This window comes from Sitophilus oryzae, unplaced genomic scaffold, assembly GCF_002938485.1.
Source record: "Sitophilus oryzae breed Bouriz unplaced genomic scaffold, Soryzae_2.0 scaffold_165_pilon_pilon, whole genome shotgun sequence".
NCBI lineage: Eukaryota > Metazoa > Arthropoda > Insecta > Coleoptera > Curculionidae > Sitophilus > Sitophilus oryzae.
In genome coordinates, this window is record NW_022146347.1 from 3,066,917 (window position 1) to 3,082,651 (window position 15,735).

At 32.5% G+C, this 15,735-nt stretch overlaps 1 protein-coding gene and 1 non-coding gene across 5 annotated transcripts in view; both read left to right on the forward strand.

Annotated features, from left to right (window-relative positions):
- Positions 1-15,735, forward strand: part of LOC115880832 (E3 ubiquitin-protein ligase HECW2) — a 261,880-nt gene that overhangs the window by 102,362 nt on the left and 143,783 nt on the right. The gene's annotated exons all lie outside the window — the stretch shown is intronic.
- On the forward strand, positions 4,228-4,298 carry Trnag-gcc. The gene has a single exon. It is a non-coding gene; the product is annotated as a tRNA-Gly (tRNA).

A 15,735-nucleotide genomic window follows, 5' to 3' on the forward strand; every position in this document is an offset into this window, starting at 1 on the left:
ATTTGCCAAAGTATTTAATACCATAAATAGGTATATATATATTGTATTTATTAACTGTATATTATGTATATTTCATGTAAACTATGTCATTTTTAAAATACAAACTAAAAATACGAGGAATAATATTTTTTTCCATGTATTCTACAACATATTTATTAATCCGTAGTATCTAACTAGCGTGACATCATAAATCTCGCTCCAAGGCTGTTCTATTAGAGACGGCATTGGTCTGATATTTAGAAACGTCAAAAGCTGATAACATTTTACTTTTGACAATTATCACATTTCGTGTTGATTTTTGCAAGAAGGGGAAGAACTGTCACTTGTTTTATTATTTTCCTTTTCTATTTCACGAGAGTTACCTCTCTGATTCGCTCAGGCACTCAATTTAAAGAATATCAGTAACTTTTTTGACAGAGGGATTTTATATTTGCCATGTTGGTAAAAAATAACGGTCAAAATTCAAAGTTATTCATTTTATAGACTATAGTACCTATGCTTAGTGTCCTCGAAATGTATCAAAATATCCTCAAAAACGCCTAAGTTTATAATAGCTTCATTCAGAACCACTAATTTATTCCACTAATTGGGAGGTTCTAAATTCTAAATGAAGGTTATAGCTTCATTCAGAACCTCGAAATCAGTGGAATAAATTAGTAGTTATTAGCCGTAGAAGTTTGTTCACCTAATTTTAATGTAAGTATTCAGAACGTTATAATTAGTGGTAGTAATTTTCAATTATTGGAAAAAGTTAACAAACTTGACTTTTCCACTAATTATACTTCAAAATTTGCGAGGAATGTCATTTTGGCCTTTGATTATCACCCGTCAAGAAAAATTTTGGTTAGAAATCAAAAGTTTATTGTTTCAAAAGCTAAATATTATGCTTTCTCTATGGATACAACAGACTACGGCAAGCTGTTGCTAGGATATTTCATTAATTTTAATTGTGTTTTAACTAAAAAAGTATAAAGTGTAACTGAAACCACTAATTTATTCCACTAATTGGGAGGTTCTGAATGAAGCTTATTTCTCGCTAATAATCAAAAATTGCTGTTCTAAGTAGGTATAACATTTCTTTCGATCTTGTTGGGATGTTGAATTATTATTGTTTTTGAAAATCACATTTAGTTTGTTTGACCAGCTATTTCAATATCGTACATCCGCGATAACAATATAACAAACTGATGACGTAAACTGGTTAATCGAAAAATCAGTAATACCTGAACACTTGCTTATTGTTATCCGAGTAAAACTGTATGCGTTTGCTGAATATGGTAATTGCCATATGTACATAATGTACCTATACATAATTGTCAAAGTAAGCCGGAAATGGCTATAATAGATATACAATTTGCGTCCACCAAAGGTTAATTAGTCAATTTACATCGACACCATCTTTTAAAACATTTTGTTAATAAACTTCAATGTACAGGGTGGGTCAAATTCGACGCTTTTAAATGGAAACACCCTTTTCTATAGGAGATAGACAAAAACTAATATCGGTGTCTGGAGCTCAAATTTTGTCAAAAACATGATGGTGAAACCCGCATATCGATATCTGTTACCGTTTCGGAGTTACGAGGTGTTTTTCAAAAATATGCATTTTTAACAAATCGCTGTGACTTTTTTGCTATAGAAAATTTTGTATTTTTATGAAAACATTTCCAAAGCACCTTTTTACGTAGAATTTAATGGTTTAAGTATATTTTTTTTAAAATTAATAATTTAAGAATTATCAACAGAAAATTTGATTGAAAATTGAAAATGGGACACCCTGTATATTTTTAATTTATTGAAAAGAATTTAAAATTACCTTTCCAAAAATATAACACACTTGATATTTTGCTTGATTCCTCTTCGAGATATAGAGTATATAAAAATTCGCCCGCTTTAAAAAATAAGTAGGCTTTGAACGGCACCGGCTGTAATGCTAAAATGGCTGTAAAACTAAAATAATATTTGCTATGAGAGATGCAGAGTTTTATAACAATTTAAAATATATTTAACTAACATCAACACATTTAAACTATATCTAATAACAATAAGATTAATAAAAATAAATAGCAAACCAAGACATGAAATTTTGCTACAGGTGTTCGACGTATCGACCGTCTTCTGTTATGGACAGACGGGGCAGTTTTTGAACATTTCCCGCGGAATTCATTAATTCAGTTGGGGTAAAAGATACCCTCTCATAACTGCTAAGTAGTTATAATTCTTGTCTAGATTATACGGAAGAATAAGGAACCTTTATTCTTCCGCAAATATATCCATAGGATTAGATCCATGGGCATTAAGTCAGGCGGCTTCGACGGCCAACGGCTGGGATCTTGGTTAGCTTTCAATTATTCTTGAAATTGGCTGCAAAAATTTGCTGATAACTTCAGCGTTCAGAGGCGGTGCGTCGTCTTGCTGGAAAATATGTTTTCGAGTTCCATTAAGGGCATACCATCAATAAGTGGTCCAAAGCCTACTAGTTAAAACTAGAGAACTTTTAAAAATTCTGTATTTCGAAGGGGATTAAAGCAAAATATCAAGTGTGCTATATTTTTGAAAAGGTAATTTTAAATTCTTTTCAGTTAATTAAAAATATAAAGGGTATCCCAAATAAAAAATAAATTTTTCTGTTGATAACTCTTAAATTAGTAATTTAAAAAAATATACTTAAACCATTAAATTCTACGTAAACAGATGCTTTGGAAATGTTTTCATAGAAATACAAAATTTTCCATAGCAAAAAAGTTACAGCGATTTGTTAAAAATGCACATTTTTGAAAAACACCCCGTAACTCTGAGAGGGTAACAGATATTGATGTGCGGTTTTCACCATCATGTTTTTGATGAAAATTCAGCTCCAGACACCGATATTAGTTTTCGCCTATCTCCTATAGAAAAGGGTGTTTCCATTTAAAAGCGTCGAATTTGACCCACGCTGTACATATTTTATTACCTTAAAGTGGGTATTAAAGAAAACAGGAAAATGCGGGAAATGGAATATTCGCACTAAACTCAGTTGAATTTAGTGATATATCTATAGGAAAATTAATAAAAATTATCGTGAGCGTCGTCAAAATATTTGAAGAATGGACGTCGCAATGTTGCCGCGGCTACTTTTTTTATTTTAACTTTTGACAAGTGTCAAATAAAATTTGTAATTTGGTATAAAATAATAGTGATCTTCATTTCGTAGCCATCGCTGACGATCGCGCCTCTTTTTCGATTATATTGTACAGGGTGGGCCAAATTGAAGGCTTTTAAAGGGAAAATTTTCTATAGACGAAAAACTAACGGTGTCTGGAGCACAATTGTTATCAAAAACATAATGGTGAAAACCGCACATCGATATTTGTTACTGTTCTGGAGTTACGAGGTGTTATTATGTGCGTCTTTAACAAATCGCTGTAACTTTTTTGCTATGGAAAATTTTGTATATTTATGAAAACCATTTCCAAAGCACCTTTTTACGTAGACTTTAATGGTATACTGAAACCATATACTTTTTTAAAATTAATAATTTAAGAATTATCAACAGAAAATTTGATGTTTTATATGGGACACCCTGTATATTTTTAAATCATTGGCAAAAAAACTATACTTAAATCATTAAATTAAAAGGTGCTTTGGAAACGTTTTCATAAAAATAAAAAATTTTCTATAGCACAAAAGTTACAGCGATTTGTTACAAATGCACATTTTTTACCCCGTAACTCCGAAACCGTATCAGATATACATGTGCGGTTTTCAACATCATGTTTTTGATAAAAATTGAGCTCCAGACATATATTAGTTTTCATCTATCTCCTATAGAAAAGGGCGTTTCCCTTTAAAAGCGTTCAATTTGACCCACCCTGTACCACAGCCTGTACACTATACCTGTAGATACTTACAATTTTTTATATCTACATTATTACTTTGTCTATGATTATTGTATAAACAAATTCTAATTAAGCGAAGTTATCAGCAAGTTTTCTGATTCTGAATGAAAGCTGAAAAATATAAAAATTCTAATTGGGTAATTAAATAAAAAAAGTTGTTACTATAAGACAGTATTAATTTATAATATGTTGGCTATTTTAATTACTCTATTAAATTCATTTAAATTATGTAACTAAAAAAATTAGTGTCTAAGTGCCTAGTAATAATAATCATTTACAGTTTCTAACTTTCTAAGCATGTATTACAAATCTCTGTCTGGTATCATAATTTTAGCAAATTCTGTTATAAGCATCGGTGGTTCAGTGGTAGAATGCTCGCCTGCCACGCGGGCGGCCCGGGTTCGATTCCCGGCCGATGCAATTCTTTTTTTGTATTTTTTAATTCTATTTTTTTTTCTTTTTTTTTGTTTAATTATTAATAAAAATCTTCGCATTTTGAATTATTTTGTTTATTTTAGATATCTCTAGTCTATTTCTAGATATTGTTATATTTATTTCTTTTTGGTATAATTAATTTTAATTATACTAAAAAGTATACTATTTAATTAACATTGAATAAATTTTTTATCGGGTAAATAATAAATTATTATATTTGAATTGAACTCAACTGATACAAATAAACTAATATGTGGGTAACACAAACAGTATATATGCAAACCAAACACATGTTTCTAATATAACATATTATTAGATATTAGGTAAATCTGAACAAAACTCAAATATGTGTATGTAGATATTAACACACTACACACTACAACCACACCAAACACCCTATATATTAATTGATTTTCGGATTCTAAAAAAAAATAAAGGTGAGTTTCATTACAGAAGCATAATATGACTAAAATGTAAGGTTTTTGACATATTTCACATTTTGTGAAAATGAAGAATAAAATATAAATTTCAATAACAGCTAGGTACTAAATTGTAATTTACCCTGTATATCATGATGTTTAGTTAAAATAACCATTGTATATTAAGCCTAATTAAAAATTTGTTAAAAATGAAAGAATGAAAATTTGTAAAAATTTATACAAGGTGAGACGAAATTAATATTGAACATTGCATTGGTCACTTCTAAAAGCAAGATACTTTTTTATTTTAAATGGAACACCCAGTATGTTATCCTAATATTAAATGGAGAATTCATGTCTCTTCAAATACTATTAAGGTTGCCTACCCCTCAGACAAAGATTTTTCTGGATATTTTCATTTTTATGATTTAGTGTCAGTTGTCGGTAGATATTTATTATTTGATGGGGGAGGGGGGGCACACATAGGGAACACTCTATATTTCTTTAAATTGTCGTTCTCCTTGGATCCTCCACGTCGTTTGAGTTTGAGAGGCACCACTCTGTACATACCTACCTAAATTCACTGCATCAAAAACTATTGTTTTATTCTAAGAAATAACAAATTTTTAATCTGATATATTTTTGATCATTTTTTTTCAGATTTTATTACAATTATTATACAAATAAAATCAAATGTTTAGAAGTACAAAAAAATATATATTAACCTTAATATCATATGTAGATGATACCAGGAGCGAATGCCTAAGTCATTTTGTTAATTTCCACAAACTAATTTAATTAGCAGTTAATAAGTTCCGAAAACACTTAACCATCCCTTTTTGGTCCCCTGTGTGTGTATATTATGAGCGTGTGGAGTGGTGTTATTTTAGTGAGTCAGTCATTTCGGTATATCTATTTTCGTGCCTCTGCACATTATCTGCCGGATATCCGATTTGAAATTCTTTTTTTACTACCTCCGCTCCAAATACCTGTCAAAACCAACAACGATAACTTATTTCAATAGGTAAATAATAACTTCGAATTCATATATACGAGATGTTTAGTAGTATTTTTTGGATTTTTCCTACTAAACGAGTTTTTAGATTCAAATCTGAATGTTTTAATTTTAAGTACATCTCTTTTTCAAAACATTTCCCATTTCTTAGAACTTCCACTCTAATAAGAAGTGCCACTAGAAGAAAATTTACAAAATAAAATAGTTATTAAATCTAAATTCTTAAATTAAATGTGGAAATTAAAGACCATAAAGACTATTTAAAAAAGGGTGATTTTCGCAAATCTAAAATGTGTCAACATTCCGGAACACAGAGTAGGGAGGATTTAAAATTAATTTCCCAATTATTTTAAAATGCAATTATTGTGTTAAATTTAAAATTAAATTCTAATATAATATATGGTGGATTTTAACTATTCGGTATAAAAAACGAATTGAATTGGCGTATTAAATTTAAAGAAGTTTAAAAACAATGAATAATTATTTTACCTGTGTATTACCGTTGGTATTACGGTTCATTCTTCTATACTAAACAAAAGGAAATGAATGAATGAATGAAAATGATATGTTTTTTATCCCTGCAACTTGATTAACAGCCACTGCCCTAAGACGGAAGTACACCTAAGACCGATTGTTAGAGATACTCGTATTACTCGGGTTGAAATTGTTTCCGCAATCAGATAATAGATGTTAAAATTCACATAACAAAAGCAATATCTTGGTCCAAACAATCGTGGTTTTTATTGAAAGAAAATTGAATCTTGATATTTATGATGAACATAGAACTGATGAGACCAAAATTGTTTAAAAAGGATGGACAATTACGAAAATATACCTATTTTCATAAAACAGCAGTGGTTATTTATTTTAATCAAACAATCCAGGGGGTGTATTCATATGGACACCACTGGTTCAAATAGAAAAACAACAGAAAATGAAAAAAAAACTGATTTTATACTTGGACACCACATACCAAAAATTTGAATAACATTTCTTAAATAGTTTCGTACATATATTGCAAGAAATTCTATTTTTTTTAATTTTTCATACCCTGTATAACGGAATAATTACTTTAGACCTCATGTTCATATAAAAAAAAATCTTAAAAACATACTATTTTTATGATTTTTTTAGCAAACTGTATATAATTATATCAACTTTAATTCGTAAACTAAGTTTTTTATAAACTTTAGTATTTGGCATATTATACAGGGTTAATCGAGGGGTTGTTTTTTTACCCTAACTTTAAAACACCCTGTGCAATAATTTCGTGTGTAAATTTTCCTAAACTATAATTTTATGGTCAGAACCATGTCTTATGAGCATTTTGTTTTTTGGATCATGTCAATACGTGCCTTGGTTGATTTTTAAAAACGAAATGAACTGATTACGATCAATTTTCAATTTTTTCGATTATCATTACTTTTTGATGTAATTTTTTAATATGACGAGATGGTTTTGGTGAATATTGCCATAACGTCATATTACGCTGCATTGGATATTCCATTCTAAATGAAAAAAAGCGTTAAAGACTAATGATACAGTCCTGGTTTTAATAAACATTAATAAAGATAACAGAACTAACGATATTAAAAAAAAATCTACAATACTCAAGTATACAAACAGAAACTGGTATAACTGCCTCTATACGTCCGTTCATACTGTCATTGTCATTGAGGATACATATTATTGCTTTCTTATTCTTCTTTAAGAACCAAGCGGAGTTTATTTAACGAAGCTGGTACCGCTTCGCGAACTCCAACCCTCCTGCCAAGCATTTCCCAAACGTCGAACATGATGGGCAGTTCATAGTAGTATCATGTAGTATATAGTTCACAATAATCACCAAAGCGGCCTTGTAATATTGAAAAATAACTTCAAAAATAAATGATAATTGAAAAAATTACAAATTGTTGGTGGCCAGTTTATTTCGCTCTTAAAAATTAACCAAGGTATGCATTGACATGATCCAAAAAACAAAATGCTTAGATGACATGGTTCTGAACGTAAAATTATATTTTAGGAAAATTTACACCCGAAATTATTGCACAGGGTGTTTTAAAGTTAAGGTAAAAAACAACCCCTCGATTAACCCTGTATAATTTACCAAATACTAAAGTTTATAAAAAACTGAGTTAACGAATTAAAGTTGATATAATTATACAGCTTGCTAAAAAATTCATGAAAATAGGGCTAAAAATAACAAAAATATAACACTTTAAATTTGGTCAAAAATTTCTCGGGAAACATTTCACTTTCAAATGGAAACGGACCCAAGGTTTCGCTAACCAGGATAGTGTATGGTATATGGTTACAATTAAGGTAACTATCATAACAGGCCAATCCAAAGATTAAATTAGTTTAAAAAACTAGTGCAATAAATAAAAGCAAAATGCAAAAAAACTGGACATGCCTAGAGGGCACTAGATCAAACGACTTTATATTAATTATATTGACTTATTTTTGTCATACAAAAGAAGCAGGTTTTGTACTCCGTCAGATTAATCTTTTTTGGCTTTTTCCCAGATGCACTAAAACCTAAATAAACAACATTTCCGAGCAACAAAAGCGTCTTAATTCGACGGATATTCGTCGACTTTATAGACGCAAATAGGCGAAATCCCTCCTGAAAAGGATTAAGCTTATTTTCGCCGGCCGGCATCGTCGACCTTCTTTCCTTTTTCCGCCTCTACCAGCCCCAACCATGGAATTGTTAAGACGTCGTCGTTTTACAATAAACAGATGTCGAGTAAAAACGGAACCGCCATTGTTACCTGGCGGTCGTAAAAATCTAAATCGGAAGTCCTGTATCCGGTACCGTCGATTGAACAAAGTGGTCGGACTGGAGCGTGTACGAACGCAAACACGTACCGGTCTACCGGGTACGCTGCGTAACAGCAAAAAATGTAGAGGAAAAAGTGTAATAAATCAATTTAAATCGTTTCATTCATGTTTGCATATAACTGGCATTTACAGACCGAGTCTTGATGTAAACTATGTTGAACTTAATTTTGCAAGAATAATTGCATTATTCTTTTCAAACTGGAATTTACAATCTGTTAATAATTTAGTTTAGAAAACATAGTTTTGAATGACTCTGTACACTGTAAAAAAAATGAATGAAATTTCACTCAGATATCACTCAATACTTTCTCAATTTCTGTCCACACCCGATTGAGTGAAATTTCCACTCTACAGAACTGAGTGAATCATCAATTCTTAGAGTGAAAAGCACTGAGTGTTCACTCAATCGAGATTGGACGAAAGACTCCTTTTTTACTCATTATGGTTTACCTTGAGTAGGATTTTGATCGATTTTGATAATTTATTCACTTTAAAATGAGTGAACTCATTAAGTGTTGGGTTCAAGTACACCTTTTACTGAGTGACTTTTACTCAAATTTGTGTTACACTTAACTCAATTAGTACTCATATCTGAGTATTAATTTCACTCAGTATTGAGAAATATATTTATTCTAAATGATTTTTTTAAAAGCTATTTGTAAGCTAACTTGTTATTTTATAACAGGTGGGCAGGTGCCTTTCAAAGGTAAGTTTCAGTTTAGGACATGGTCTTGGTTTAGGACATTCATGGTTTCAGTTTAGGACTTGGTCCAAACCAAACCCAAATATAACATCATTATTATAATATCAAAACATTTTAAAAAGTTTTCAACTCTTTTTGGAAAAAATACAGGAACTTTTTAAGCTAGACGTCTAGAAAAGTTGCACAACATCGGAAAAATCCGGTTTATTAAGAGCAGTCGTCAGCTCAGCTACCAACATTCTCGAATATTTCTAAATTCTAAACTAATTTTTAAAAACGAAAATACCTCGGAAAATCCAGATACTTTTCCTCCTGAAAATTAAAAAAAAAATGTTATTCTGCCAAATGTTCCAGTTCCCAGTTCCAGATTGAGGGAAAGTAACTAGATTTTCACTACGCTAATTAGTCAAGGAAACATCCGAGGATTGCGGCAATGGGTAGACGCAGTCGAATTTGAATATATACTATGTTGGGCAGATTTCTGCGATGTGAAAAAAATGTTCTTAACATAAAAAGTATATAGGAGTTATATGAGTTTGTATTCGCTTCACCCCGCTACGCGGCCACATTCACACTTTACATCACACTTTACACACACTATGGGCTTGTGACCTTATTGGCACCTTCGAAGGGACAAGACAACCTACGACTCGAACAGATAATTAAAAACTGAGGAAAAGGGGAATAGCTTATTCGGTATCGAAGAAACTATGAGAAAAATAGAGTGAGAAAAATACTCTAAACTGGGAGATTTCCCTCAAATTTTTATTGCGTTAAACTATAACATGAGTTTTTAAGTTAATTTTTCTATTCCATTGCTCAAAGATAGGGGTTATAACTCAAACATGAGCTTATTCAATCGCTATTGATTAAATAGAGATCATATTTGAGTAAAATGATGAATTTACTCTATTTTAGATGAAAATGTACTCAATTATTTCACTCAAAAAATTCACTCCCTGAGAAATATGAGTTCCCTCTGCTGCTTTTTTACAGTGTATCATTTCTGATAGCTTACCTTGATAACAGTGATAATAATACTATCAATGTTAAAGGAAAAGTTTTAGCAGAGTGTAGAGCAGAATTCCTCAAACTTACACCTACCGTACATACCCACCATTATTATAATTCACAGATTCAACCCTGTTTTGTAAAATTAAGCATTGGAAATATATGGATTCTTTATTAATATGGATCTGACCATCATTTTAGTATTAACTTGTTAGTTCTACAACAAAATTAACTACAACAGTAAAATTGACAACAATTTTTAAATTAATATGGGGCCAATCCTTGTCAAAAATTCACTTTATTCTGGTACTCACAATAAGATAATTTCTTATCATCATCATCATAATTTTCAGCTTATTCAACCATGTCCAATTATGGTATAGCCTCTCCCTCACATATTTAAATAATTTTTTTGTAGTAGGGCCCATGACCTTTTTAGTTGGGACATCATGGTCGCAACTCAAGTTTGGTCTTCTTCTAGGTCTCTTAATTCCTCGTGGGTACCATGCTGTAGTTTTTGTGGTCCATCTGTTGTCCGTCCGTTTTGCCAGGTGTACTGCCCATTGCCACTTAAGGGATTTAATTCTGTTGATGCCATCTATTACCTGGATCTTTTGTCGTATCCACTCTATTCTTTTACGATCTCTCTTGGTTATTCCCAGTATATTTCGTTCCATTGAGTGTTGTGCGACTTGCAGATTCCTTATAATGTCCGTTTTAAATGTCCAGGTTTCACATGCATAGGTCATGACTGGTAGTACACATTGGTCGAATGTTTTCTTCTTTAGATAAAGTGGCATTCTAGATTTGAATATGATTGAGTTTCTTTCATAAGTACCCCATGCTAACTTAATTCTTCTGTTGATTTCTGGTAGTAGAGATCCCCAGCTAATGTATTAGTTGTCTCAAATATATACTTATACAGGGTGTCCTAGAAATGAGTGCAAATATTTTAACTGGTAGTATAGTTCAACCCCAGAAACACGCCTACGACGTTTTTTTTGCGAAAAAAAAATGTTGAAAATTTTACATTTTTGTTGACATTTTCCGGAAAATTTTGAAAAACTTTTGAGTGCCTGCACTCTCCGGAAATTCGTTTACCTTGCCTAGAGAGAATCTCGGAAAGAATGCAATGTTGCCACTTCCTACCATACCCACATTCTAAATGTTTATAAATTCACAGTAATTTTAATGGGCTACAACATAGTGGTAATCATAATCATAATTTTTGTCTTAAGCATAAGCACAGTCACAATCACAATTTTAATATGCGTTTATACAACATAGTCGCATTCATAACTTGGAATGTAAATACAGCTGATAAAGTAACCTAATTTTCTTATGTTTCTATTTCATAATCACTTTAGAAGTGTATTTTTGTTTAAATTTTATTACTCAGATTTTTTAAACACCAAAATTATCATAATTATTAAACATAAAAATGAAAAATAATAATGCCCCTAACCGATTTTTGTCTTAATCACAATCAAAAAAGTTAAAATTTACGAACTTCAAGGTTATTAAATTATGCTTATGATTACGAGTGCGATGTATAAACGGTCGTATCTAAAATAATGGTTTTAACTTTTATGATTGTGACTAAAATTGTGACTATGATTACGATTATGTATCGGTATCGGTAAATCGCGATGGCCTATACAAATCCAGAGAAGGTGGATATGCTTCTAAACTCTACCTAAAGTGTGAATTTTGCATACTTCCTCCTGGCAGGTGAAGGGGCTGCGGAAGCTAAGAGGCTTTATTCCGAAGAGTATTCGAATAGGCAGATCACGAATGCTCGAACCTTTGTGAGTATATTGAAAATAAAAGAATTTCGGACTTCCATTGTCTTTATTTATTTTGATTAACCCAACATTTCGGTCAGAAGGATCACTTACCGTTATCAAGTGTAAACTCTGTAAGCTGTGAGTATGGTTCAGCATTTGAGGGATTTTGGAAGTTTGGATTCTCAGGTACCATCAAAGTTCAAATGTTGTTAAGAGTCGTAGTGAAGTTAAGTGTAGTGTTAAGGGGCAGTTTTAGGACTGGTAAAATGGAAAAAAAGAACGCTTTGCAATTATATCGATCTTCTATCGGGATATCCTTTTTTAGATGGTAAGTTATTTTTTCTTTTAATTTAATTTGGGAAATATGGGAAGTATTGCTACTGGCGATCATCCACTTAGTGTTATGGAATTTTGCAAGTAGTTTTTGAAACTTTCTAGTCGCGGCAACAGCGGGCGGCGAACAAGGCAAGATCCGGGAAATTGCCGATTTCCCCCGGCGGCTCTCAAAATGTCGCAATTAAAGTTAAATAACTCAGTTATTTTCAATTTATTTTAAAAATGGTAAAGAGAAAATATGTTTCTTTTGACCAGATCTACCACCCCTTAAAATATTTGCACTCATTTCTGGGACACCCTGTATATTCTTCTACTATTTCCATTGTTGTGTTATTTATTAGATTAAATTAGTGGGACATTCACGATAAACGATAATATAATTGTACGTATAAATCATCATCGATCTCCATATTCCATCCTACTGACGCCGTTTTTTTTCGATCGTGTGGTATGCATCGGAAATTCAATTTATAACTTATATCCAAAATCAAATAACTCCAACAACCGAATAGTTGTTATAAACTGGATCTATCTTATGGGATTATTTCTCTGAAAAAAAAAGATACAAAGCTTTTTATTATCTGACTTAAACCGATAGTTTCTTAGAAAACAGCTGTGTGCAATATTTTCAATATATTTTGATATTGGTTTAATGTTTCTTCCATCGTGGTCACTCGATCCATTCAGGTATGCACCTGGTCAGACACTGCATGGGCGTATATTTCTAACGACGCCCACGCCTTGTCCACTGGCCACTTAATGGTCCACTAATTGACAGCAGGACGCGATGAGAGAAATTAAAGTAATTTTACACCTTGTTAAGAAGGGGACAGTGGACATGTCGTTGGGGCGATAGTGCCGTACCGTACGTATGTGGAATGAATCGGCCGGAAATGTAGCTTTTATCTCGTAAATGTTTCTTGTAGCAATTTAGAAACATGTCTATGTGTGTGTGTGTCTCATTACAGAATGGGACAACTTACTTTATTTTTACGCATGTGAACGTAAGCTGGTCTAAATAGACATTTTTAATTGTGTAAAGTCCCGGGCTTTTGCTCACTACACTTTAAGAAACTTTCGGAACTAATAAGAATAATAACATAAAAATATAAATCTCGATCCCAAGTCTCGATAATAACTTCGCTACTATAGAGACTAGGCATGTTAGGTCTTCCGGTGTACCATGACCGGTATTTTTGAAATATTCCGGTATCGGTATCGTCTTTTACAAGGCCGGTATACCGGTTTCGGTAACGGCACCGGAAGACCGGTTTTGGTACCAGTACTGGAAGACCGGTTTAAATTGATCCCGAAAGACCGGTTTCAATCGATACAGAAAAATAGATTCATGATACTATGAAAATCAAAAAACCTGTATAAAAGGATTTCAGTACCGGTTTATGCAAAGCTGGTTGTGTTCTCCTACTCTAGGTACCGTATGATCGAAAAAAAATCTGCGTCAGAGATGGCTATGAAATGAAGATCGCTGTCATTTTATATGTAAAATTATGGGGAATGTAATCGATGTTCATTTCCAAGCTAACTCGACTTTTTTTCGATCATTCGGTATAATACGGTCAGGAACATGCAATGTAATTTATTTTCATGTATGTTTAAAGCATTGCTAGTCTAGTTGGGTCTAGTAATCTAGTGTTATTTTTTTAATACATCTAAAATTCAAGTAAAACTTCTTACTCATGGATCATTCATGTATATTATATAAATTAAAATATCCATAAAACTCAGGACGATAATCAATAGCGTAGAACAGAACGCCTCTCGACTTCTATACAGTCACGTATACTTAAATATTTCGGTCACGTTATGAGGAGGGATACTGACTGTATGGAAAAACTCATTATACAGAACAAGGTTCCGGGAAGAAGACCAAGGGGCCGCTCGCCCTCCCGATGGATAGACCAGCTATCAAAGATCACCCACAAGCCACTGCACATGCTTGTACATGAAGCACATGACAGGGATTTATGGAGACAAACCTCACACATCACCTGACCACTACATTCCTCTTGTAGGAATAAAGACAGAGAGAGAGAGAGACTTGCCATTTGTCATCATCATTTAGCTTATTCTGTCCACTGCTGAACAAAAGCCTCCCTTAACTCTAGCCATCCGTTTCTTGTGAAACTTGAATCAAATTTCCAGCAACTTTTTTATATCATCTGTCCATCGACTCTGCTTCTATAGGCTTCGTGTCTTAGTCTCCATTCCACAAGTCTCTTTGTCCACCGTCCATCTGTCATCCTAGCCACATGTCCTGCCCAGTTCCATTTAAGATGTAAGATAGATATCACCGCATTCCTTACTCCTGTTCGATTTCTTATAGTATGATTGGGTATTTTATCTCTAAGTGTAACTCCCAACATGGACCTTCACATTTTCCATTGAATGACTTGTATTTTGCCATTTATAACCTGAGGTTAAGCTCTCTCGTCCCAAAACCAGGAGTACTCCACCAACATGCTTGCATTCCACTTCCCTGAAAATATCTCCTCCAGAATAGCGAATAGCGATGTCTTGATGGAACCGTTACTCGTGTTCATCCGAGATTGCTCTTAACTTTTCAAGGAAGAAGTCCAGGCGCGAGTGAATTATATTCATCTAATAACGAAACGAACTTGTGCAGTATTACAGTGTAGGCTTTCATTTTATTACGTGCTGAATAATGATGGTGGAAGAGCAACACTTGGTTGCGTCTCATCCAAGTGTAACAGCACTATTACCATTAAGGTCACACGCTAGAATATAATAATTCGACCTTATTAATTTTAGAAGAAGGATATTATGTGATGACACATAATATCCTTTTAAAATCACCCTGAAAGGAGCGACAAAGGAGAGAAAATTGAATATCTAGAACAGCAAAAATAAAATCCATCTATGTTATGACCACAGAGGATTTTTTAAGTGTATAACAGAAAAGAAAATGGAGAATGTTCTTCATCTAGTTTTACACATATTTAAAGTATGATTATCACAAATTTTGTAATTTTCTAAATATTTTCATTTGTTACAAGCATTTATTGTGTGGATTAAATCTTGCGATCTGTATTAGAACCACTTCCAGACGTTCAATTGGGCTCATATCTGGTATACTTGCTTATATTCGGTAATGATGCAATACCATAAAGCATATAAAGTGGTACCATAGTAAATTATAAGCTGGTGTGAGGAAAAATGTGGTCATAGAAATTCGTAAACGAAAGAAGATAAATCCACCATGTTTGCTCTTAGTCGAATAAAATCTTTTGAAAGGTCTCCTCAGCAGAATTAGATAGTTCTGAGTTAA